The 23,464-nt window shown below is 46.7% G+C and overlaps 1 protein-coding gene and 1 non-coding gene across 2 annotated transcripts in view; one reads left to right on the top strand and one right to left on the bottom strand.

Moving 5' to 3' along the window:
* Nucleotides 1-21,103: 21,103 nt before the first annotated feature.
* TRNAR-CCG (transfer RNA arginine (anticodon CCG)) lies at nt 21,104-21,176 on the bottom strand. Its single transcript has one exon. It is a non-coding gene; the product is annotated as a tRNA-Arg (tRNA).
* A 748-nt stretch (nt 21,177-21,924) lies between these two features.
* The window catches only part of LOC146209174 (RNA-binding protein 4B-like), a 151,350-nt gene continuing 149,810 nt past the window's right edge, over nt 21,925-23,464 (top strand). Inside the window, exon 1 of the mRNA XM_084596820.1 lies at nt 21,925-22,101. The gene's annotated coding sequence lies outside the window, so the exon portion shown is untranslated. The remainder of the gene's footprint in view (nt 22,102-23,464) is intronic.

Below are 23,464 nucleotides of genomic sequence, written 5' to 3'. Positions count from 1 at the left end.
AGAAATTATCGTTAAGACGCGGACACCAAACCCTGTCAGATTTTCATAAGCTAGGACGTATCGATTATTCTTAAAATTAAATGCTGAGTTTCGGATATGCTGCAGTATACCGAAATAAAGTTGAGTGAAGAAGTTTATTGCTTTCTGTCTTATTTCTCCTAAACAAAGGCTTACGGGGATGTATTTTCTCTCCTTGGGAAAAATAAATCTCGCTAGTCTTGCGTTTAGTTACAGTGAACGCGTTACCAGCCGTTTACGCCGAGTATCCAATTAATTTGATTGCAAGTTTGAAAGCTACATGGCGCTAAACACCAAACTGTCGCGATTTGTCATGGTTTCCCGTAATTCCTGACGGAAGCGCAAATGGGCATTCCTACCTATCCTATATATTCTACCCTATTCTATTCTATTCTATTCTATTAGTTCCTATATCCTAATGATAGGAAGAAATATGAATGTTTATTATTATAGATATCTCCTTCAGAGTGTGGTCACTTAAATCCACAAGCTCAGTGCTGGCTGCTATTTTCCGCGTACGGAGAAGAAGTCCAAGCTTGTGGCTAGGCAAGGGAAGGAACGTCCAGTACTCAACAAAGCTATAGAGGTGTGGCCAGTGATCTCATACACCGAGGAAGTGTATACACCTCCACGTTTTTCTGAAGGCACGCTTTTAACCCGTAACATAATTTTTACGCTCATGATTGCCGCTTCTGAACAATCCCACCGCAGTAGAAATGTAGGCAACCCTTCTCAATTCACTTCCAGAGGAAATCCTTGGATGCAGAGGAGTGGTTGACAGGTGCTCAAGAACTTTCGAGCCATTTTTTATAGGGGACGGCAGCGGTCAGATGGCTGGCAAAGGTCTTAGGAGCAGGAAATTTGCCTATCTGTAGCTACCCACACGAGGACAGCTCCCCCTCGAAATATTTATGCGGTAGCGGGTGGGTGGCAAGGAACCCACCCTCTTGCATAACCATAAATACAACCTTGCAGCCAGCCTCCATTGGCATGCGTTCATGTGTTCTCTTTCCTAATGATTGGACCAATGTTGTAACAGGCCTGAATTTGACGGCGCGCAACAAATGATGTTCACTATAAATTATACAAAGGTGCGTCTCCTTTTCTGCGACTATTCAAATTGCGCTTAGAGGCTAGAGCTCACCCAGAAACAAGCAGCCATGCCATCCATGCAAAAATAGAAAGCGTGTCATTTGAAAACCTCATTCCCCCTAATCCAACGCCATTCAGTGTTTCAGTTCTTGCTCATTTTTAATGGAAAGATGTTTATTTTACAGGATGCATCGGCATTGCATCAGAGCACGTGATCGTGCATCAAGCAGCGAGGAAGAAGACGTTTGCATGGCTGCACGCTCTCTGATTCCCCACAGAGACAACGCCCCGCTTTGTTTGCAGAGCTCCGACTGCCAGCGTCAAGGTCTTTGACTGCCCACTTATTTTTGTTGAGCATAAGCGGATATGCCTAAGAAGCCGAAGACTGAGAAACCTGCTGCCGCTGACAAGGTACTCAGTCGTCGCAGTGAGTCCGCTATCCCTAAACCTAGCAAGAGAAAGAAAAGAACGTATTCCTGTCGCCCGCAGGCCTCTAGTACTGGTCCCGAGACCGACAAGATCAAAGCCTGTGAAGATGTGGCAGCTTCTCCTGGGCGAGCCATCAAGACGAGTGCCACGACCCTAGCAGCGACAACCGCTGTCGGTGGCGACACACCGGCAAACGAGGGACTTTCCAGTACCCAAGAGCCAGAACTGTCGGGAGCCCCGGCGATTGACGCTGCTTCTGTTGTTGCGGAACAGTTAAGACCCAGGGACGCGTCACCGCGTCTCGTCACCCCGGGCAGCTCAGGCGCGACAACCACTCTCGGTGGCCAGACACCGGCAAAAGAGGAACTTTCCAGTGTCCTGGAGCCAGAACTGCCGGAAGCCCGACCAACGATTGGCGCTACTCATGTGGTTGTGGAACAGTTAAGCCCCAGGAACGCGCCGCCACTTCTCGCCACCCCAGGCAGCTCAAGCACGACAGCCACTGTCGGCGGCGAGACATTGGCAAAAGAAAAACTTTCCAGTAGCCCGGAGCCAGAACTGCCAGGAGCCCGACCCACGACTAACGCTGCTTCTGTGGTTGTGGAACAGTTAAGCCCCAGGAACGCGCCGCCACTTCTCGCCACCCCAGGCAGCTCAAGCACGACAGCCACTGTCGGCGGCGAGACATTGGCAAAAGAAAAACTTTCCAGTAGCCCGGAGCCAGAACTGCCAGGAGCCCGAACCACGACTAACGCTGCTTCTGTGGTTGTGGAACAGTTAAGCCCCAGGAACGCGCCGCCACTTCTCGCCACCCCAGGCAGCTCAAGCACGACAGTCACTGTCGGCGGCGACACATTGGCAAAAGAAAAACTTTCCAGTAGCCCGGAGCCAGAACTGCCAGGAGCCCGACCCACGACTAACGCTGCTTCCGTGGTTGTGGAACAGTTAAGCCCCAGGGACGCGTCGCCACTTCTTGCCACCCCGGGCATCTCGGACGCATGTTCACCCGTATCCGCGAGGGAAAGCCGTTCGCCGGCCTCCGAACCAGTGAAAAAATGGCGAGAGCGGCTCCAAGCTCATGTTAGCCCCAGCAGCTTGACTCGCGCCAAGTCCCCTGTGTGGACTTTCGGCGAGTTCCGACGAGCGAAAGCAAAATCTCAAGCTTCACCGATTGCGTCTCCGGCCACTCAAGCGATCAGGCGCGGTTCGACAGCCGTAAGTGTGCCGCAAGCACCGCGGTCCTCGGTTTTCACCTCGAAGGCGTCATTGTGTGGTAGACAGACACAAACACTGGTATCCCAAGTGTAAGCACACCGTGAAAAACACTCTAATGATTAGAATAAAAAGTATAAATATGTACTTGTGCTACGGTGTCAGCATCGTTGCCTATAGCAATATTCAAGTGTGAGGGCTCCTATTCACTGAAACACTTACAGAAAGCTGTTTGGTTAAGTTGCACATTCCGGTGACCAAACAATATTTTTTCTGGAATGGTAAACATGTTCAGGTGTTAACCCATGCTTTTTCGGTCATTATATTCGCGTTTAGATTGAGTATAAACTGCTTACAACACGGCAATTTAGGCTTCGACCTTCCCGCGTCAGGCGTACCGGCGTCTTAAAAAAAAAAGGGTGTTTTTGTTCCGTGATTGGTCAATTGTCTTCTCTGTAGAAAAGCGAAAACCACTGAACATATATTTCGTTGACGCCAGGATGCGATTTTCTGAATAGACATCCTCCGAATAACTTCAAGGATGTTCTGTTGAGATCATGCAGCATCTGGCTTTTACCGTTCTTGAATTAAAGACAACATTTCCTGGACATGGCTAGGCTACTGAATCTGCACAGTCTGTGAAAAGTGCGTATGGCGGATTGCAATGGATGTTCGCCCAGCGATGCAATGCTCCATTGAAAGTAGTCCTTATGTCAGAGATGTCCAGGAGCCAAAGCGAATTGCCAAGAGTGGATTTGTACAGCGGATGGTATTTCAATTCAAATTTTAAACGCTTCTAGTCAGCGCTCTATCAATAGGTGATGAATGTGTTTTTGACATGTTGTACGGCATTCGCCAAGCCGGCCATAAACAAAACAGACTTTGCGGTCAATCTGTAGCTCGCCCACGTGCCTCAATTCGAAGGGCCTTAGTTCGATTCCTATAATAATTATATTTTTCTTTCAGCTTAATTCCTTTCCTTTAATTAGAGGAACCTTCTTAAGAAATTTAAGTCACTGATAATATTTTACCCGTTTTCCTTAATTATGAGACATTTGATGTAACCCGCTGCGGCGGTGCAGTGGCTAGGGTGCTACTGTGCCCAAGGATACGGGATCGAACCCTGGCTACTGCGGCCGCTTTTCGATGAAGGCGAAAAGCATGGCGCCCGTGTGCTGTGCGATATAAGTGCACGTTAAAGAACACCAAGTGGTCGAAATTTCCGGAGCACTCCACTACGGTGTCTTCCATAGCCTAAGTCGCTTTGGGTTGTTAGACCCCATGAACCAAACCATAATCAAAACCATTACCCCTGATATCGACGGGCGGACGGACAAAGGAATGTAAAAATGTACCATTGGATGCACTCCTGTATTAAATATCAATTATTTCACCGAGCAGTAAACAGCATTTTAGAAAGACCTCCCTTCGCACCCATGGCTTCATGGTGTACGGTCTTGGCTGTGGAGCTGCTACTCGTTCCATACGACTCGAATAGAAGTTGCATCACGTTTGTCATCAAATGAGCTACGTAAAGCGCGCATAGTCTTATTAAGCTAGTTAAGAGGCCTGGCAAAATATAAATGCACAAGTTAATGAAGGAAAAGAAAAAAAATCAAGCATGGGGTCCATTTTTCTAAAACCGGAGCAGTATAAGCTTCCCATTTTCTGGTCAACACTGCCAGGGACCCACGCAGAACTTTTTTAACTCCTAGTGAAGAGCATAGTTGAATTATATTATTTTACTTGGAAACATATGCCCACTTTCAATTATCTGGGCTGCCCATTTTCGCTCATGCGAGTCAGCTAGCGACATGTTCATTTTGTGCGTACAGTTGACTGGGTACAGTACAGCGTAAATACTTCATGGCTTACCGGTACATCTAGGCAATGGGTGACGTGGTGCCCGGGTGTTCTATGTCATTGCTGGCCCCCTTGAAAGCACCCGCACCAAGTCCGCCACTCCGTTCTGTGGAATACTGATAGTCAAGGAGATGAAAGCGCAGTGTTCCGACGCCAACGTCTTTGAGCTCCAGAGAACGTCCTGACGCTGCTATCGCGTTAAAAGATGTTCTTTTTGTGCTTGGTTACATCAGCAGGAACACAGAGACAGCTATTTCGAACCGTTCTCAACTGAACTCAGCAGTAGCTTAGGTGGCGCTACTTAACATCTTGAACGTCCCCTACCATCTGAGTTTCATAAACACAGCGTAAATCAAACGCCCGGCTTCCTTATTCTGGCCTTGAATTGACGTTCTCGCAATTTCTTTTTTTGCAGGCTAGATCACCTGCGGTGTACCTTGCAACGGCCGAGCGAGGCGCACGGCGGAGGAGAATGGCCGTAGCTCTCGTGGCTACTGCTGTTGCTATAATCGTCACTTGCGCTATCCTAGTGCTGGCTTTGGCGACAGAAACTCGGCACACCAGGGTGAATAAGCCACACTGTGATTCGGAGGACTGTTTGTCCCACGCAGACGTGCTCACTCTCAAGCTAAACCAGAGCATCGACCCTTGCGAACATTTCTCTGCGTACGTCTGCTCGGCTTGGGCCCCATCGGACGAATATAAAGAGCATATAAAGACGCCCCTGGATGCCATGCAGTACTATCGTTACGTCGGCTTCGGAAAGATGCTTGCCATAGGAGCCAAGAACGTTGCGCTAGGCAAGAAGGCACTTGCCATGTACGAATCCTGCATGAGATTAGAGAACAAGGATGAGATCAACATGGACAACTTTCGACGTCTTATGGAGGCAGTTGGGCTCAGCTGGCCGGAACAGCCCGCGGACAACGCCAGCGCACTGGGCACTTTGCTCTCGATGGCGTACAAATGGCAGATGTCACTGTGGATGTCAGCCACAGTGCCATTGATGATTGACCCGGCTCGTTTGCGCCTCCAAATCAAACCAGGCCATTACCTACCCATTCTGCGAAACCATTACGTAAGCGTCACGAGTGAGGGCGGGTACATCAAAAACTGGAAGGGTTACTACAATGTATTTAGCACCAATTCCACGCTTCCCATCGACGACTCCTCGATCGAAGCCGTCGCCGACGCGGAGGGTGCTATACTGGAAAGCTTGAGAAACTCTTATATTTCACGGAAAAAAATTCCGGCCGTGATTTACCTTGCTTCCATCGGCAACTACACCGCTCCTCTCTCTTCTGACGCATGGCTGGAACAGATGAACGTGGGCCTGGAGTTAACACCGCCTGCGCTCCCAGACCACCTAATCATCACAAGTGACACCGGATTTCTGGCTAAAGTGGGAGACCTCTTCGCGAATTATAGCAGCCAATGGCTCCTCAGCCAGATGGCTTGGGCTTTTGTGCAGCTTTTTGCGCCCATATCCAATCCAGAACTTAAAGTGGTGCGCTTCGGTAATCACTGGAAAGCTGACGTCTACAGGCCCATCATTTGTGCATTCCACGTCGAAGACACTTACAAAGAGCTCGTCCCTGTCCTCGAATACGTTTCCCGTCTCACGCAGCAAGACCAAGATATTGTTAACATGGGCTACCGCAGCCTTATTTCGGCACTGCACGGTATGTTAGAGAACTCGACATGGTTAGACATGGAGAGCAAGAAGCCCGCCGCATTGAAGGTAGCAGCCACACAGATGCTGCTCTGGCCTACGACGTCCTTTTCCGTCAGTAACGGTTCTCTCGAGAAACTGTACAGTGACTACCCAGTCAAGAAAGAAAGCTTTGCGGACTACTGGGTAAATGCCCGCTTCGCAGTGGCTAAGCACAATTCGAAAGGCAAATTCGAAGCCGCAAGGGTACAGCCGACGTATGTTTCACCTTACACTGAGTACGACTACGTTCTTAACAGATTAGAAATTCCAATCTTACTAGTAAACGTGCCTCTGTACTACAGAAGTGGAACAAAGGCAATGTTCTATGGTGGGCTTGGATTCCAGATGGCTTTACGAATACTGAGCGCATTGGATAAGGAGGGACTTCGATGGAATGGAGACGGACAGCACGTGCCCTCCATATTCTCCCGGAGCTCAATGGAAGTATTCGATGCTAAGGACCACTGCCTGAGAGAAGAAGGCATAGAGAGCATATTTCCCGAAGTGCCAGCGCTGGAGGTTGCCTATTCTGCAATGATGCGCGCTATTCAGTCAGATAAAAAAACTCATCACATTGAAGACTTGCCGGAAGAAAAAGTATTTTTCATGACCATGTGCTACATGATGTGTGGTTCACCGACAACCCAAGGCTCTATCTCTACCTGCGACAAGGTCGTTCGTAATTTTCCAGCTTTCCAAGATACCTTCAAGTGTCGCAAAGGTGCAAAAATGAACCCAGAAAAAAAATGCACTTTCTTTACTTGATGTATCCTGATGAGCGATATATTTCACCTGCGAAAATGAACACAGAGAGAAAAATCGCATTACATTGAATATCCTGCGGACCGATGTATTGATAGCTGATTGCTATAACGCCTTATTTATTTTGCAGAACATCTTAAGCGACGGTGCCCACAGATGCAGTACTTGTCTCTTTTTTGTTTTGTGATTCTACCATAAGCGTTCGCTGAGTCCATGTGTCTGCAGCACTCTCATCTTATCGTCTTTGTTCATTTTTGTTATCCTTTGTACGGTTTTGAGTATTTGGCTTAGGTTCCTACGCGATCGGATTCCGCCAGTGAACCGTTTATTGTATCCAGTGAATTTTGTCTATGTGGGCATTGCTGTTGGTGCAGTTTTTCGTGATTTTCTTGGCAATGTAACGTACGTCAATTATGTCTGGTTACTCGCCTTTCTTACGATCATAAGCGACATTTGTGCGAAAATATTCCTGTGCTTCACACTGAGTGACTGACTGCCACTTCATTATATAATATACTGCTGCTAAAGCAATACTAGTAGTAATGAAGTATTCGCCATGTCATGGCAGGATGTTCAGCTATAGGACATCTACAGCTGGACCGAATTTCGTGCACTATTCACGGCATTTGCTTTGGGTTCTGCGTGCGTACTTAGTAATGAACAGTTGTGGGATAAGCGATAAAGGAATATGTTGAGGTAAATTGACTATTTATTTTCGTAATGTGTTCAGCAAAAGAATTTAAGTTTCAAGTCGCGCAGAAGAGCACTCCAAGTCACGAATAAACACGACGCCTAAATACGCACGTCCTGCTGTCACAAAAGAGAGAGTTTGCATTTTTTTTTTTGTCCTATATGCGTAACTTCACGCCGGCAAGGTGTGCAAAAGAATATTCATTTTCTGACATCTTTATACAGCACCCTTTTACAAGTAAGGGCGCTCTTGTAGCACTTGCAAGCCTCGTGCCGTTTGTTTCTTTTTAGTAGTAGTAGCAGCAGCAGCACTTGAAGCCTCGCCAGAGAACTTCAGCAAAGGGCGCCTGGGATTCCCTGGCCCTATCCACTAACGTGGGACGCTTATTTTCACTAAAATAATAGAAAAATTATCTTCACTGTCAACATTAGAGAAACTATTTGCACACTTCCTCTTACGGATAAATTCCTCACTATCAAGCAAATACGCCTTCTTCGATACATAAACCTAAATACACTCCTTATTCCTGCCCGATCGTTTCTCTACCATATCAGACATTCTCATGCCCGAATTGTTCAGAACCCTATGCTAACTTAGGAACACTGTTTCTTGCCCTGTTCCAATTCAGTCACCTTAATATCCACACCCTTCTCCCCCATCGTGGTGGGCATAGTTCGCATTTAACCAGCTGAAAGACCAGTTGGTCTTGGTGACCCTGGCCAAGGACGTTCTTGATGCTTAGTACTGAGTTCCATTAAAGTCCATTAAAGATTTTTTTTTCCTCCTTCTCGTCATCATCCTCCTCTAAGCAAGAACAGCTACGGAGCACACAAAGAAAATCCGCGGAAAGCAGTCCGCGCTGGCAAGAACACTGCGTTAAATGTGCAATTTTTTCGGCGCAATGAAAAGCTTCTGGTCTCGAGTGGTCTAAACGGCAGCGGTTGTGTTACAAGCACTGTAGAAAAATTTTACGCGGAATATTTTTATCTGTGCACGCCCTTGTTTCTGTATGGAGTGACACTGGGAATCATGAGCAGCGACTGCGATGGCAATTGCACGTCAACAAAGGTGATGCAGCAAAAAAAAAAAAAAAATTAGCCCGCTAGACAATTACATACACTTTCGTTTTTAGGGCAGAGTAACGTTCATTTCAGTTTCTACGAAACGAAAGTTTAATTATAAATTATTTAGAGGTCGTATTCGAAAACTGAGTGCGTATCGATCTACACGAATGACTAACGCATCATTAACAAGAAAAAAAAATGACACCAAAATTTTGTGTCTGTAGTCCTTTAAACGCGCATGTACGATCTCGCAAATTCAAGGCGCCTAAATACTATATCTCACTTTTAAACTCATCGCGATTAAGGGATGGAGAGGACAAACATTATTGAGGCACTAAGACCCCTTAAGAGCGATAAGGCGAAATCTTTTGGGGCTGATTTTACTGTAATGGTTATTTACCATCGACCACACAGGGATTATTTCACGCAGGATTAGAGGTGAGCAGCTCCACTCGGTGGCGATTGGCGATGGCGCGCGCTCGTTGCGGCGTTTGGTCTTCATAGCTAGCGCCATAAGACATGCGCCATGCGCCCTCCTAAAGACTGGGTTAAAGGCGTCTTTATTGTTCCCCTACATTGCCATGTAGACAGCAGGAAAGCTAGACAAGAAGAACTAAGATGTGTTTCTCAAGTGTCCTGCGTGGATTACAGACTGAAGCCTCCTCATCAAGATAGATGGATGGATTTATTGAAAGTTCCTCCGACAAAGGCCTCTTGTCCAAACGCTTCAAGGAAGCGGCTAGCAAAACTTCTTTCGCCCGCATACACTGGGCACACCAATAATATATGGTCCACAGTCTCTGGGATGCCACAAGTTGAACATGCCGGCGAGTCCACCTGTCCAATTAAATGCAAGTACTTGCGCGTGAAAGCGAGTTGGTTCTTACAGGACATGTGGCATTAAGAACAGGAAGATCTACTCAAACACCCATGCGGCAAGGAGGATACTAGAGCTCTGTGACAGCGAAGAACTTGAAGTGGATATGCTGCAGATTGATCTCGCTAAAGGCTTTCGACAGGGTAACACACGACATCCTCTTTCTCTTACTGGATGAGGTTGGCGTCGGTTCAGTCATTAGTGATGGGGTCAGAATGGCGTATAGAAATCGCACCACGAACCTGGTTATAAACGGCGAGCTATCGCGGCGCATAGATGTGCTCTCTTATATGCGTCAAGGCATGCCCTTTGTCACCATTTCTATTTGCGCTATTCCTTGAACCGCTGTGTCGGAAAATTCTGCACAGCGATGCAACACCGAGTCTTAGGTTTCACACTTGCGAAGTTCGTGTGCTTTCCTACGCAGACGATGTCACCTTTTTTTTTTTATCTGATAGCAAAAGTGTGAGCACTGTCCTGAAGATAACTCAAGAATTTTGTGCCCAAAGTGGAAGTTTATTAAACTTGGACAAAAGTGCTGGTTTGTGGCATGGGTCGTGGAATACCAGGAAAGCTGTTTTCGAGAATGTACGCTGGTCCACAAAACAAAACACATACCATGGTGTGCCACTTGGCAGCTATCGTGAAAGCAGATCGTTTTGGGCCAGCAAGACGGGTGAAATGAGAAAGCTAGCCACCCGAAGGGGTGGCCGCGACCTCTCTATATTCGCACGTGCTACAGTCTGCAATGTGTTTCTAGCTGCCAAAGCGATGTATATCTTGCAGGCCCTGTACTGTACACGAGCGAATATATGTATATTCCATCGCGTATTTGGGACGTTCATATGGGGCTCCAGTTGGGAGAGGACGCCACGGACTAATCTCTTTCGAAGAGTAGGTGAAGGGGGCCTCGCCATGTCTCATTTGTTTCTGCGTCAAGTGGTGCTAAGGTTCGTGTATCTCCACGACCAAAGACACCCTTTCCTACAGTGTTTTGCCTACTTTATGTTGTGCAATGCATTGCCGGGCCATGTTTTGTCATCTATTGTAGGTGGACGTTACGGAACATCGCGTTACCTCCTCGAGGTGGTTGCGTCTTATTGCTTCCTTGTCATGCGTTTCTCGAGAGATGCTGGTCGCTTCGCGTAGAGACGAATCGACCACCGTGGCCACTGCTATTTTGTGACACTGCACGGCAGCAGAGGCCGGGGAAGTAGCCGTCGCTCTAGCGGTGGCGGAGGGCTATAGAACCAGGCGGTCGCTAATGATACTCACGGACTCTCAAACAACCTGTCGAAATTACATGAATGGTAAGATAGGTCGTCACGCGCTCCGTATACTCCTCAAAGCGAGTGACAAAATTAAAATTCAAGAAGAAAACAAGACCACAGAAAAAAAAATTATGTGTGTAGCGGGGCACATGGTGGTGGCAGGGAACAAAGAGGCCGATAGGTTAGCTCGAGCATACACTACTTTCCGAGCATCCAAAGAGTCCACGGAACTTTTGCCAGAACCTCCCATGAGCAACTCGCCGCGGAAATACGACAACTTCGTCACTATGCTATAAATGGAGGACATGAAATCATCTACCAATGGCTTCCAGGACACAGCGGCATAGCGAGCAATCTCCGGGCGGACGAGGTCGCACGAACAGCCCACCAAGACAGCGATTGTGTGTTGATTCCATTTTCCAGGGCAGACGCAGCGGGCAGGCTTCGCGCACTTGCGCGGGAACACACGCTCTCCTTGTGGAATTCTGAACAATTTGCGAACTGCCGCTTAAAATCCCTGGACCTTGACCTGAAGCTCCGGCTTCCACCTGGCCTACCCCGATGTGAAGAAACTGCTGTGCCGCCTGTGGGTTGGTTTAGCATTTACAAACTCTTATTCTTTTGTGATAGGTATGGCAAATATCCCTGCATGTACACACTGCGGGTGCGACGAGACTATAGGACACATTCTTTGTGAGTGCCCCATATACAGCGAGGAAAGAGTCTATGCCGTGCGCTGGAGCGTCTAGATGGACGCCCACTAACTGAAATTAAGATCCTAGGTTCCTGGCCTCGGCGATCGTCCGCGGTGAAGGCCTCCCAGGCACTGCTCCGCTTTATGAAAAGCACAGGACTGATCGAAAGGCTATGATTTTTTTATGTTACGTGATATGACTGTGACGTGATGTGATGTAACATGTCTGTGATGTGACTGTACTGTTATCATACATCCCTCTCTCACCCACAACTTTTATACCCACCTACCCCTCTCCCCCAGTGCAGGGTAGCAAACCAGTTCCTTTACCGGTTAACCTCCCTGCCTTTCCTCCTCATCTTCCTATAGGAAGTTAAACGAGAGGACAGGCACTTTGCTATGAGCTCGTAGTCAACGTTCAGGAGCGTGATGGGACGCCAGGCTCGCAGGTCAGTGCGTCTCGACTCATCCTTACAAAGAACAGTGATCCGTCCTTCCCTTTGAGTACCTTAAAGAATCCCCTCACCCATGAGCCTATTTACAAGGGCGGTAAAAGGCTTCCCGAGCTGCCCCCAGAACTTGACGTAAAACTCAGTAGTAAGGCCGTTCTATCTCATTCAAAGGAGCTCCCGATAGGTGAACTGGGTTGGGGGGAGTTTCGAATGGAAAAGTAACTGTGCTTGGAGCTGGTGCCTTAAAAGAACGTAATAGAACTGCCGTGCTGCTTCAAGAACAGTGTCCGGCGTGTTGGAGATGAAGTCTCCGTGCGCGCTAAGCGGCGTTGGAGGAGGTGCCTGCTGCACAAATCCTCCCTCTCCCACTGCTCAGTACGCGCCATTTACTGTGATAATGCCGTGTTCTTCTGTGATCTGCTACAACACGCACTTAAGAAAGATCTCCCGCTGACACCACTCGGGATTAGTTATTTGCCTGTGATGGACATAGAAATTAGTTATTTGCCTGTGATGGACATAGAAATACCATTTTCCTGCTAGGTTTGCATGTAGTGTGGAGTGTAATCGGTTTCCGGCGCTGCGAACTTAGGACCCGATCTGTACACGAATATTTTGTGGAGAGCGCTACAAAAATTCATGAAGTCCTGGTCGACAGAGACTTCAAACTGCTGTCAAAAACTCAAGCAAATAAAAAAGTTACATTACACACTGCCAGTTAGGAGTGCTATAGGCGTGTTAAAACATGCCATGTATTTATTAACACGAGAACGTTACACCCCTCTCACACGACCAAATTTAATGTCATTCGTATCGAATGACATTAGCCTTTACTGTCATTATTCTCCTGCTACACGAGAAAATTTAATGTTATTAGGTTCGAATGACATTCTCCATCGAATGAGTCTGGGGAACTCATTCGCATTCGATCGCGAACCGAATGTGTACTCTTGACGCCAGATACTCAGCAGAAACAAGTAACGCAACTACATATTCTGCGCACAGTGAAATTTAAAAATTTTATTTCTGGAGTTTTGTTTTAAAATCTGTTAATTTAGGTGTAAAATTATTCGCACTGCACGCTCTCGCGGAACGGCATTACTCTCGGTCACAGCAATGGTCCAGTCATAGCAGCGACTCACGATCATTTTGGGCTCTATTCCTTGGTGGCCGCATCTCCCCATATGTTTATCTCGGAACAATTTAAAGTTGTGACAGCTTCTCACAGTTTAGACGTCAATTATATGCTCTACGTGTCTCCGTGCGTCTCCGCACTGTGTATCCTAGTTCACTATAGTGTATCCGCTCGCCGCTGTTTTCAACCATATTGTTTGTTTACAATTAGCGAATTTGTGGGTGACTCGATACTTGACTTGGATTTTTATGGCTAAAGTGCTACAGCATAGCTAAAAATACAGTGTTCTAGAACACTGTAGCTAAAAGTAATGTTTTTCGCTTGAATTATCGTACAGAAATTTTTTGATCAGCTTTAATATGTTACATAGTGATATCAAATGCCTTTTATGCGCACTCATGTTCCTTAAGTGCAGTATTTTTTATAGCTGATCGTAATTGCCACCATTTGCGAATGACATTATATTTTACCGTGTAGCATCGAACGAAACCGAATGACATTCGATTCGAATGACATTAAATCTGCTCGTGTGACAACAGAGGTATGCTACGTTCACAGATTTCTGTCCGCAGACCGTGTCTGCAGACCGCGTCCGCAAAATGTTGTGAGTAATTGAGCAGTCGTAGAGGTTAATCAGTGGTGTCAATCTATAGAGGGTGATGTAATGTGCGCGAAAAAATAATAAGGCCAATAGATTATTTATGTAATTAATTATAGGCGAACAATGAAAAAATAAAGGTGAAAATTGTCTCATTAGCGAATGGCTTGGCGCCACGTTTAAATGTATCAAATACTAAAATAGTTAATTAAATCAGTCAATTTGGGCGACCTCAAAGATGTAACGTCACGCAACCGGAAGTAGAGCCGAAAAAGGGCATAGGAAGAGATTGGCGCGCAATTTGAAAGTACCAAAAACTAAAATGAATAAACAAGAAGTGAATTAATGCGACGTAGAGGTTGTGGCGTCGCGCAACAGGTAGTAGAGCCGAAAAAGGACATAGGAATGGATTGGCGCGATATTTGAAAGTACCGAAGACTAAAATGGGTATATAAACAAGAAGTGAATTATTGTGACGTCAAGGATGTGACGTCACACAATTTAAAGTAGAGCCGAAAAAGGATTAGCGCGCAACTTGAAAGTACCAAAGACTAAAATGAATAAACAAGAAATGAATTAATGTGACGTAGAGGATGTGACATCCCGAAACCGGAAGTAGAGCCGAAAAAGGGCATTAGAAGGGATTGGTGCGCAATTTGAAAGTACAAAAGACTTAAGTGGGTAAACAAGAAGTGAATTAAGCAACTCTAAAAGCAACCAGAAGCAACCAACAGCAGCATCCATGCCTTCGCATTACTCCAATGCAGATTCTGCAGTGCTCTTTAATTTTTGCAACATATTATACATGTATTATATTGCAGCGTGCTTTATTGTTATTTGTATTATATATTGCATTATATAGTATTGTATTGTAGTGATTTGTTATATTGTACTCTACGGTCTTAAAGGCAATCAAGATTAAAAATAGTCCTGCGTGGATTAGTCGGTGAATGCGCTCGGCTGGTGATCAGAGGCGTACGAATTCGATGCCCGGGGTGATTTCTTAAGGCGATAGCCTTTCTAGGTTCATGGAACGAAAACCCGTGCGCGACAGTTGTGCGCGGGATCTGTCAAAACCTCCAATTAGGACGTGCTGGAACTGTGCGCGAGATTCCGCAAGATGTGTTCTCGTTGTCTAGCATTCCTGCCGTCTGTATCCTACGCTTAAACGCGTGCCAAGGAACGCCACGCGACAGGAGCAATGGTGTTTAGAGTCTAAACTCGCACTTGCCGGAGAAAGTGTGACAGATACTGCGCCTTCCCTTTCCTTAAAACCAATTATAATTATCTGTATCACTGCAACGAACGCCGATAAAGGGCAAACGATGAGAAGGAAATGATAGGAGAGGAAGGGTAGGCTTTCGCCATTCTCCTCTTAGAAACATCTTGATAGGTAGGCTTTCGCCATTCTCTCTTAGAGACATCTTGAGACCTTGTAATTTTTTTTCTTGAAATTAAACAATACCCTGCCGATATCCCGCGGAATCTCGCGGACACATCTCGCGAACGCACAGATCTTGCTAACACCGATAGCCTATAAATATTTCGCCTTAAAAATTAGGGGGACAAAACCACCGCCATTAAGGGTACGAGCCCCGCCGGGGTGGTGCAGTGGTAAGATGCCCGACTGCTGTGCCGGAGTACCCGGGTTCGAACTCGACCTCGGCGGCTGCGTTTCGATGGAGGCGAAACGAAGAGGCGTCCGTGCGCTGTGCGATGTCAGCACACGTTAAAGATCCCGAGGTGGTCGAAATTACTCTGTAGCCCTCCACTACGGCTTCTGTTTCTCTCTTTCCACTTTCACTCCCACCTTCCTCCCTTCCCTTACGGCGCGGTTGGGGTGTCCGCAGAGAACAAGTGAGACAGTTACCGCGCCTTTCCCTTCCTATAAATAAATCAGTTTTTTTTTAAGGTATACCATTAAGGGTACGAGACCCGCCGGGGTGGTGCAGTGGTAAGATGCCCGAATGCTGTGCCGGAGTACCCGGGTTCGAACCCGACCTCGGCGGCTGCGTTTCGATGGAGGCGAAACGAAGAGGCGTCCGTGCGCTGTGCGATGTCAGCGCACGTTAAAGATCCCGAGGTGGTCGAAATTACTCTGTAGCCCTCCACTACGGCTCCTTTTTCTCTCTTTCCACTTTCACTCCCACCTTCCTCCCTTCCCTTACCGCGCGGTTGAGGTGTCCGCAGAGAACAAGTGAGAGTTACCGCGCCTTCCCCTTCCTATAAATCAATCAGTTTTTTTAAAGGTATGCAAATGCAAACGCTCACGGACGATGCTTTTCACTTGTTTATTTTTTTAATTTTGTTTGTTTTATATATTTTCTTTCACTGTCTGCCGGGCGATTACGGTACCAATAATTAGGCTGGGATATAGTGAATTGTTGTTGTTGTTGTTGTGGCTGTAGGAAGAAGGAAAAGAAAATGCAAGGGCCTGCTACTGGCTCTGTAGCTGAGCCACCTCCGCTGCCTTGTACAGACAGGAGAAAATAGAGAAAGAAAAGGAAGAGGGATACAAAGACGCGCGCCGCAACAGCCGTCGTCCACCATCGAAGCGGTGGCGGGTGCAATGACGGCCTACAAACAGATAAAAATTCGGTGGCAGGCTAGCTTGGCTACCTGCCCCAGCCCCATCAGGGGAGTGAACTAGTATACTCTGGGACACCACTTCTTGAAACTTTATGCGTCCTTGCGCGCCTTCAGCGGAAAGCGCTGTTCGCGTTCGATGAAACGTTTAAGGGCCCCTGAAATAATAATAATATAGTTGCGGCCCGGAAAAGACGTCCCCAGAAGAAAAGGCCTTTGAAAAGCGGTCACTTGGAAAACAACGTCCCCAAGGCAAAAGTTAGACCTAAGAATAAATTCTTCCGGAATTCCCATCCCAACAAATCCACATTTTATTCCATTCTTTCTTGTCTTTGACAAAAATTTAATCATCAATTGGTACCCATGGGCCCTCTGGGTGTGCCCCGCTGGGGTGGTGCAGTGGTAAGACGCTCGACTACTGTGCCGGAGTTACCGGGCTCGAACCCGACCACGGCGGCTGCGTTTCGATGGAGGTGAAACGAAGAGGCGTCAGTGTGTTGTACGATGTCAGCGCACGTTAAAGATCCCCAGGAGGTCGACATTACTCCGTGGCCCTCCACTACGGCTCCCCTTTCTCTCTTTCCACTTTCACTCCCACCTTCCTCCCTTCCCTAAGGGCGCGGTTCAGGTGTCCACAGAGCAAGTGTGACAGATACTGCGCCTTTCCCTTCCTATATGAACCAACCAACCAACCAACGACTGGGTGCCTGACGTGTTTACATCCACTGCGAAAATGCGTCGCGAAAAAGCCAATCTGATTCTGAATGCGCTGCGTGGATCCGAGCTCTGCAGCTCGTTCAGCATTCATTAAGAAAATTCTAATCAGCTCGGTAATATTACCCCCAGAAAAAATACAGGCGTCTCAAAACGTGGTACTCTTGGGGAACTACCCTAAACAGAAGGCTCCTCTAGAACTACATCGAATACCTTCCGGTGACGAGGTTCGGCCCTTCTTCTAATGATGGTGCACAATCCTTGCTGCACTTCTGGTGGTGATGGAGATTCTGTATTGGGGAAGACAGACTATGGCCTTCCGGTGTAATAAAGCTGGTGGTCAGCTTGCATATTCCCCGCAATAGGGGCTGCGCAGCCCCCTCTTGGGGACATTTTCTTCCCACTTCACAAATAGGGATATTTTTTTTAAGGGACGTTTCCTTCGGCGCCCTATTTTTCGGGAACACTTACTCCGGGGAATTTTTTACCGGAACCGAACCCAGGGCGAACCATCTCTGCATGCGGACCTCCCCACTGATATCAGTTGGACTGCTGGGCACGAGCGCTCATTGGACGCTCCCAAGTTATTAGTGGGACGTGGTGATGCGCCGTCGCGACTTGTTTTATTTTTATTTTTCCATGCCGGCGTGGGTTGGAATGAGGGGAAGGAGGGCGTATCATTTTTGATCGCCCATATGTTCGGTACTAATAAAGCTAGCTTAAATATTTTCCGCTGCAGAGCTGATTCACGCGATACCTATTGCTCGTGCGCGGTTTATAATTTTAGTGAATAGCTTTTTCTGAGCCCTTGAAGGGTATGACGCAATAGCTTTTCACACATTCACACTCGCGCGGCCAATGTTTTTCTTCACTTTTTATGCTTTAGTTTTTTGCTTCTTTTTTCATTTTATATGCTGATATTAAGCCTCAGCGAACATTGCGTTTCCATGCTCAGCATTTTGACACCATTCTACCCCCATTTTCTAAATATTTCATTTTTAAATTATTTCAATTAGTTGATCAGTTACATACTCTAAATTTTATTAATGAGCATCATTTATCATTGGCTTTTCATTCTGAGCATTTTGGAGCCCTTGATTACCCTTATAATTATAACTAGGAGAGTAAATATGTAGTATCTGTCACAGCCATAGTTTTTGATCAGACCAGTTGGGAAACTCCGCTTCAAGAAGTGACTAGTTTCAGTGCGCATTTTTAGGGTGCTTATAAGTGTGGCGCCATTTAAAAGTGGGCAGTAAAATCTGTCTGCTATTGCCATGATTCACACCTGAAAAATAGTTTCGTTTATTTTTTTATTTTCCTTACTTATCTCTGCGATATTACGCCTAAGAATTTCTACTAATACAGCTCTTAGGCTGATTTTACTTGTCACATGGTTGTGCATTTATGAACAGTCTAAAAGTTTGCAACTCAGACACAATTTCCTTTACCAGCCGCGGGCGCCTCCACTATTCGCACTCACCCGAATTTTCACCAATCAATACCACCGTATTTTGATACATGGGCCCTATAGGAAGTTTCGCAACTGATAGATTAAAGAGGTCTGGTCACAGCGGCAGATATCTGAATCGACACCAACTATACAAGCCCAGACGTCAGGGAAGGAAGGTGGGCGTGAAAGCGGAGAGGTGCCGTAGTGCAGGGCTACGGAGTGACTTCGACCTGCTGGGGATCTCAAACCTCCTCGGGGGATCTAACGTGCACTGTCATCGCATAGCACACGCACGCCTCTCCGTTCCACCTCTATCGAAGCGTAGCCTCCAGAGGTCGGGGCCGAACCGGGTACTCCTGTACTAGTAGAATCTTCACCACTGTTCCACCGCGGCAGGATGGATGGATGGACTAAACTTTAATGTCCAACAGATAAGGTGATCTACCCACCCCCCGACACGCAGGTCAAGGGGCGGGTGCCGCCGCCTCAGAGGCAGGCCGGGAGGTCTTGGGTCCCAGCAGCCTCTTCAGCCAGTTGGACGAGTAGGAGCTGGAGCTCAGGGTCCGAGCTGCACAGCAGGGTCTCCCAGGTGTCTCTACAGCCTATATTGTTCGTCCTCCTGGGAGAATACGGGCATTCCCATATTATGTGGTCGAGGGTCCCTCTCGCCCCACAAAGATTGCACTTGTCACTCCTAGCCTCAGGGAACATGTGGTTCGCCATAACCGGGTGCGGATATGTATAAGTTTGCAGTCGCCTCCACGCCACTGCTTGTCTGCTGTTTAATTTCGGGTCTGGTGGGGGTACCAGTCTACGATCCAATCTGTAGTGCTGCGTGATCTCCCCATATTTTAGCAAGCGCTCTCCGCTTCCTCGGTCATCAAGTGGCCCTGTAGCGGCTCGGCGGTAGAGATCTCGAGCCAGCTTGTGGGCCGCCTCGTTGCCGGGGACGGCTTCGTGCGCAGGAGTCCAAATTATTTGAATTTTCCTATCCAACTTTTTCTGGCCTAGGATTCTAGCTGCTAAGGGCGAGACCCTGCCCTTGCTAAAATTTTGTATGGCAGTTTTGCTGTCACTTATGACAATTTCTCATTATTCAATTACACACTCCATTTCCTTACTTACCATAAGCAAGCATTGGCATTTCCCTCTAATTCGACACCTGTGAGGGACCCTTCTCAAGTTTTCATTTTTTAAATTATTTCAACTAATTTCTCAAATGCCCTCTGATTGCTTCACTGCTTCTTCAAGCAAGACTTAATTCTGAGCATTTTGGTGCCTTTGAACCTTTTTCCTACTTTTCTTTCTTTGATTCATCAATCAACCAATTGCAATGACTTCATCAACCCGTCACCACATATCCCACAGCAATCAATCATCAGCCAGTAGAACCACAAATTACCATGATATGACTTTTTTTTGCGCAGCACCACATTATTTACGGCACGCGGTGCCGACAACTACTACTACTACTGCGATTCCGATGGCTTTTTTGGCCGAACGAGCTATCGCTTAAAAAAATGGCAATGGTCTAGCTCCGGTTAAACATAGTTGAGAATTGCGAAAGCAACAACTGCATGTCTATGCCACGGCCGCTCGATGGAAGCGCATTCCATAGAGCGGCCGTGTCTATGCTTAGGATAGCTTAGGCTACGCGCTGAGCCGTGGCCGGGCTCTTCTCCATAGTTGGTCGATCCTGGCTGTGATTGATTGATTGATTTATAGGAAGGGAAAGGCGCCGTAACTGTCTCACTTGTTTTCTGTGGACACCTCAACCGCGCCGTAAGGGAAGGGAGGAAGGTGGAAGTCAAAGTGAAAAGAGAAAAAGAGGAGCCGTAGTGGAGGGCTACGGAGTAATTTCGACCACCTGGGGATCTTTAACGTGCGCTGACATCGCACAACACACGGATGTCTCTTCGTTTCGCCTCCATCGAAACGCAGCCGCCGAGGTCGAGATCGAACCCGGGTACTCCGGCACAGTGGTCGGGCGTCTTACCACTGCACCACCCCGGCGGGGTAGCATGCAACAAACGCCGATAAGAGGCAAACTATGAGAGGGACATGATAGAAGAGGAAGAGTAGGCTTTCGCCATTCTCCTCTTAATTTTTTTATATTATTGACATCTCGCAATAATACTACACATTCGTGGAAGTGACAGATACGGACTATGTCGGCTTGTCGGCGTAGTATAAACTGTTGCATTAGTGAATAACACAGTACGGTTCTGTGCAGTCAGTCCGCGTAACGTTAGCTCGGCGACATATGACATCAAAATGAAACGGAAGCGCGTCCACAGCCGTCTATAAAGCTGACGCTATACTCACTATACTGACCCTGTGGTGGGGTGGATTTCCCTAAGTTGTTTCGAAAAGGAAGTCTAGGTTGCTTGTTTACGAATTGACAAGTACAATACTAAAATAAAAAAAAAAAAAATAAAAAACAAACGAGAGGCAAAAAAAATGTTATGCGTAGAAATGCGCCCCTGGTGGGACTTGAACCCACAATCTTTGGTTCCGGAGACCAACGCCTTATCCATTAGGCCACAGGAGCACGGCTGATGCGGGAGCATCATACATTATATTAACCTAATTCCAGTGTTCTTTCGCAACATTTTTTGAGGCGCAATATTTGATTTAGTACATTCTAAACTTGAATCTTTCAACCAAACACCATTACTTGATTACAAGGCGGCAACTCCTCCGCAGCCGCTTCCAAGAGTCGTTCATCTTACCACAGCCAATAATGGTGGTCTCAACAGTCAATTCATAAATATTTACACGCCGAGGACGCAAACGTTATTCCGACAGCCATGCTTCTATCTGTTGCAGTTTGCATGCAGAGCATCACTTCAGCTAAGCGAAGGCTATATCTGGCCCAGCTACGTCAAAATACTCAAACAGCATACTCAAAATACTCGCATGCAACCAGTTTTCGAGTTACCCGTCATTCAGAGGGAATTACATAGCATGAAGGAATACCACCTCCAATAAACGATGAGAGTAGCAACTCTGTGTGTAAAGCAGCGACACATTTATAACGCTAAAACTATTTGGGAAGGGACGCATTTTCAGACACCGGCGAAAGAAAGACCGACCCGCAAATTAAAAGACAGCTAGCGTCACCTTCCGCAGAATCAAGTAAAGTAGGCGCGAAGAGAGTCGAGTAAAAGAGCCTGCAGAAGATATTGACGCTTTTGAACCGTTCATCTAAAAAAAACGAAGCATGTAAACCAACCTCTTGGATGTAGACACAGAGTCGAGTAATAATTTGTGATCAAAAGAATCAGTCACGTGATCAGCAAAACAAAATGGCAGCCGCCATGAACTCCCCGGCCGCGAAATTTAATGCTTCATAGTTCCTGGCTGTTATCAACGAAAAAACGAAGCGAACCTCTCGATGGCAAAAGGCACAGAAGTCATGGCAGCATTTGAAGAACTGCTGGAAGAATTCGAAAAATCTGACAACATTCACGGCCGTGAGCTTACGCATTTTCTCAACCAAATCGCGAGCTCCTTACCGACTGATACGACTTTTCAGCGGATTTATATTTTGGCTAACAGGGGCGTTTGGAGCAAGAGGGGAGCGGAGCTGCACCATCAGCGTGGAAATTGGCCACAGGCCGATGGTGCAGGCTCAGGAGTACGGCGTGGAATCGGTTGAAGATGACGCTGACATACTCCTCCGCGTGTTCTCAGGCTCATTTTCTTTCGATGCCGTGTAGCAGGTCAGCAGCGCCGAAGTCTGCGACTCAGTCGCGGTGTTGGTTTGACGAGCTTCAGTTTGGATACGGCAAGGCAGAGGGTTGACCAGATTTCGCATTTCTAATCGCGTATTCATTAACGACCCGCTACCTTAAGTGCGGCAGTGTGTTGAGACCGGACGAAACATACTGATAACTGAATTAAATGCTTGCCAAATGCTGGTGGTATGAGGCGCTACTGACAATATTGTGTTTTATCATGCTGTCTTGTACCTATGCGGACGTATTTGACAGAATTGCGCAACCTAAAGGCGAAATTTTTATTAGAAGTGAAAGTCTATTCAGAAGGAATAATCCCTGCGCTTGGCTTCACGTGATTTTTTTCCCCCTCTTTTTCTGCCCATTCACGTGCATGCTTTGAATTGACTGTGAGTACACACAACAGTGAAATACTGCGTCATGTGCATTTGTATGCTGCGGCACAGCTCTTCATAAAAGCACTCTTAAAAATTTTATTTTCTTTGATTGAGGTTATTGTGTTCTCGGGCTACATTGCCATTCTCAGGCCTCTTTCATTATAAGTTGTATGTAGAGATTTGTCACCTTAACTGTTTTTTTTTTTTTTTTTTTTTTTTTTGCCTTTAATGCTTGGGCAATAGATCCAGTGAAGTATTTGCTGCATCCTGAGATTTGACCAAGCCAATTACATTTTGCTGCACTAGTGGAACTCTGCCTGCTCTTATGATCGCCAGCTTCAAAGAATGAGGAAAGCAATCCAAACAGTGATAATGCAGTTTGCAACAAAGTGCTGTGCTTTGTGGAACGTACAGGGCAGCTTTGGTTCAGGAAAAGTGTGAATGCGAGCACAGGTTTTTCAGATATAGCCTAGGCTTCATCCATTAATACTGCATATAAAAGAGAGAGAGAGATCATTGTTTAGCTGTTCACCGACACTGGTTGCTCTGTCATCTTAACTTCACTCCTGCAATTTTTTTTTTTTTTTGCAAGAAGCTAATACACCTCAAAAGGAATGGCCATAATTTCTAGCTAGTTACACTCATGGGGCTAAAACTTCAAAGCTAGCCAAGAAACTAAATAGGAAAGCCTTATGGTTGTCAAGTGATCTACATAGTGAAAA

Source organism: Amblyomma maculatum, chromosome 1, assembly GCF_055883805.1.
Source record: "Amblyomma maculatum isolate TAMU_Amacu chromosome 1, ASM5588380v1, whole genome shotgun sequence".
Classification (NCBI taxonomy): Eukaryota; Metazoa; Arthropoda; class Arachnida; order Ixodida; family Ixodidae; genus Amblyomma; species Amblyomma maculatum.
This window is presented reverse-complemented; position numbering and strand designations above follow the sequence as displayed.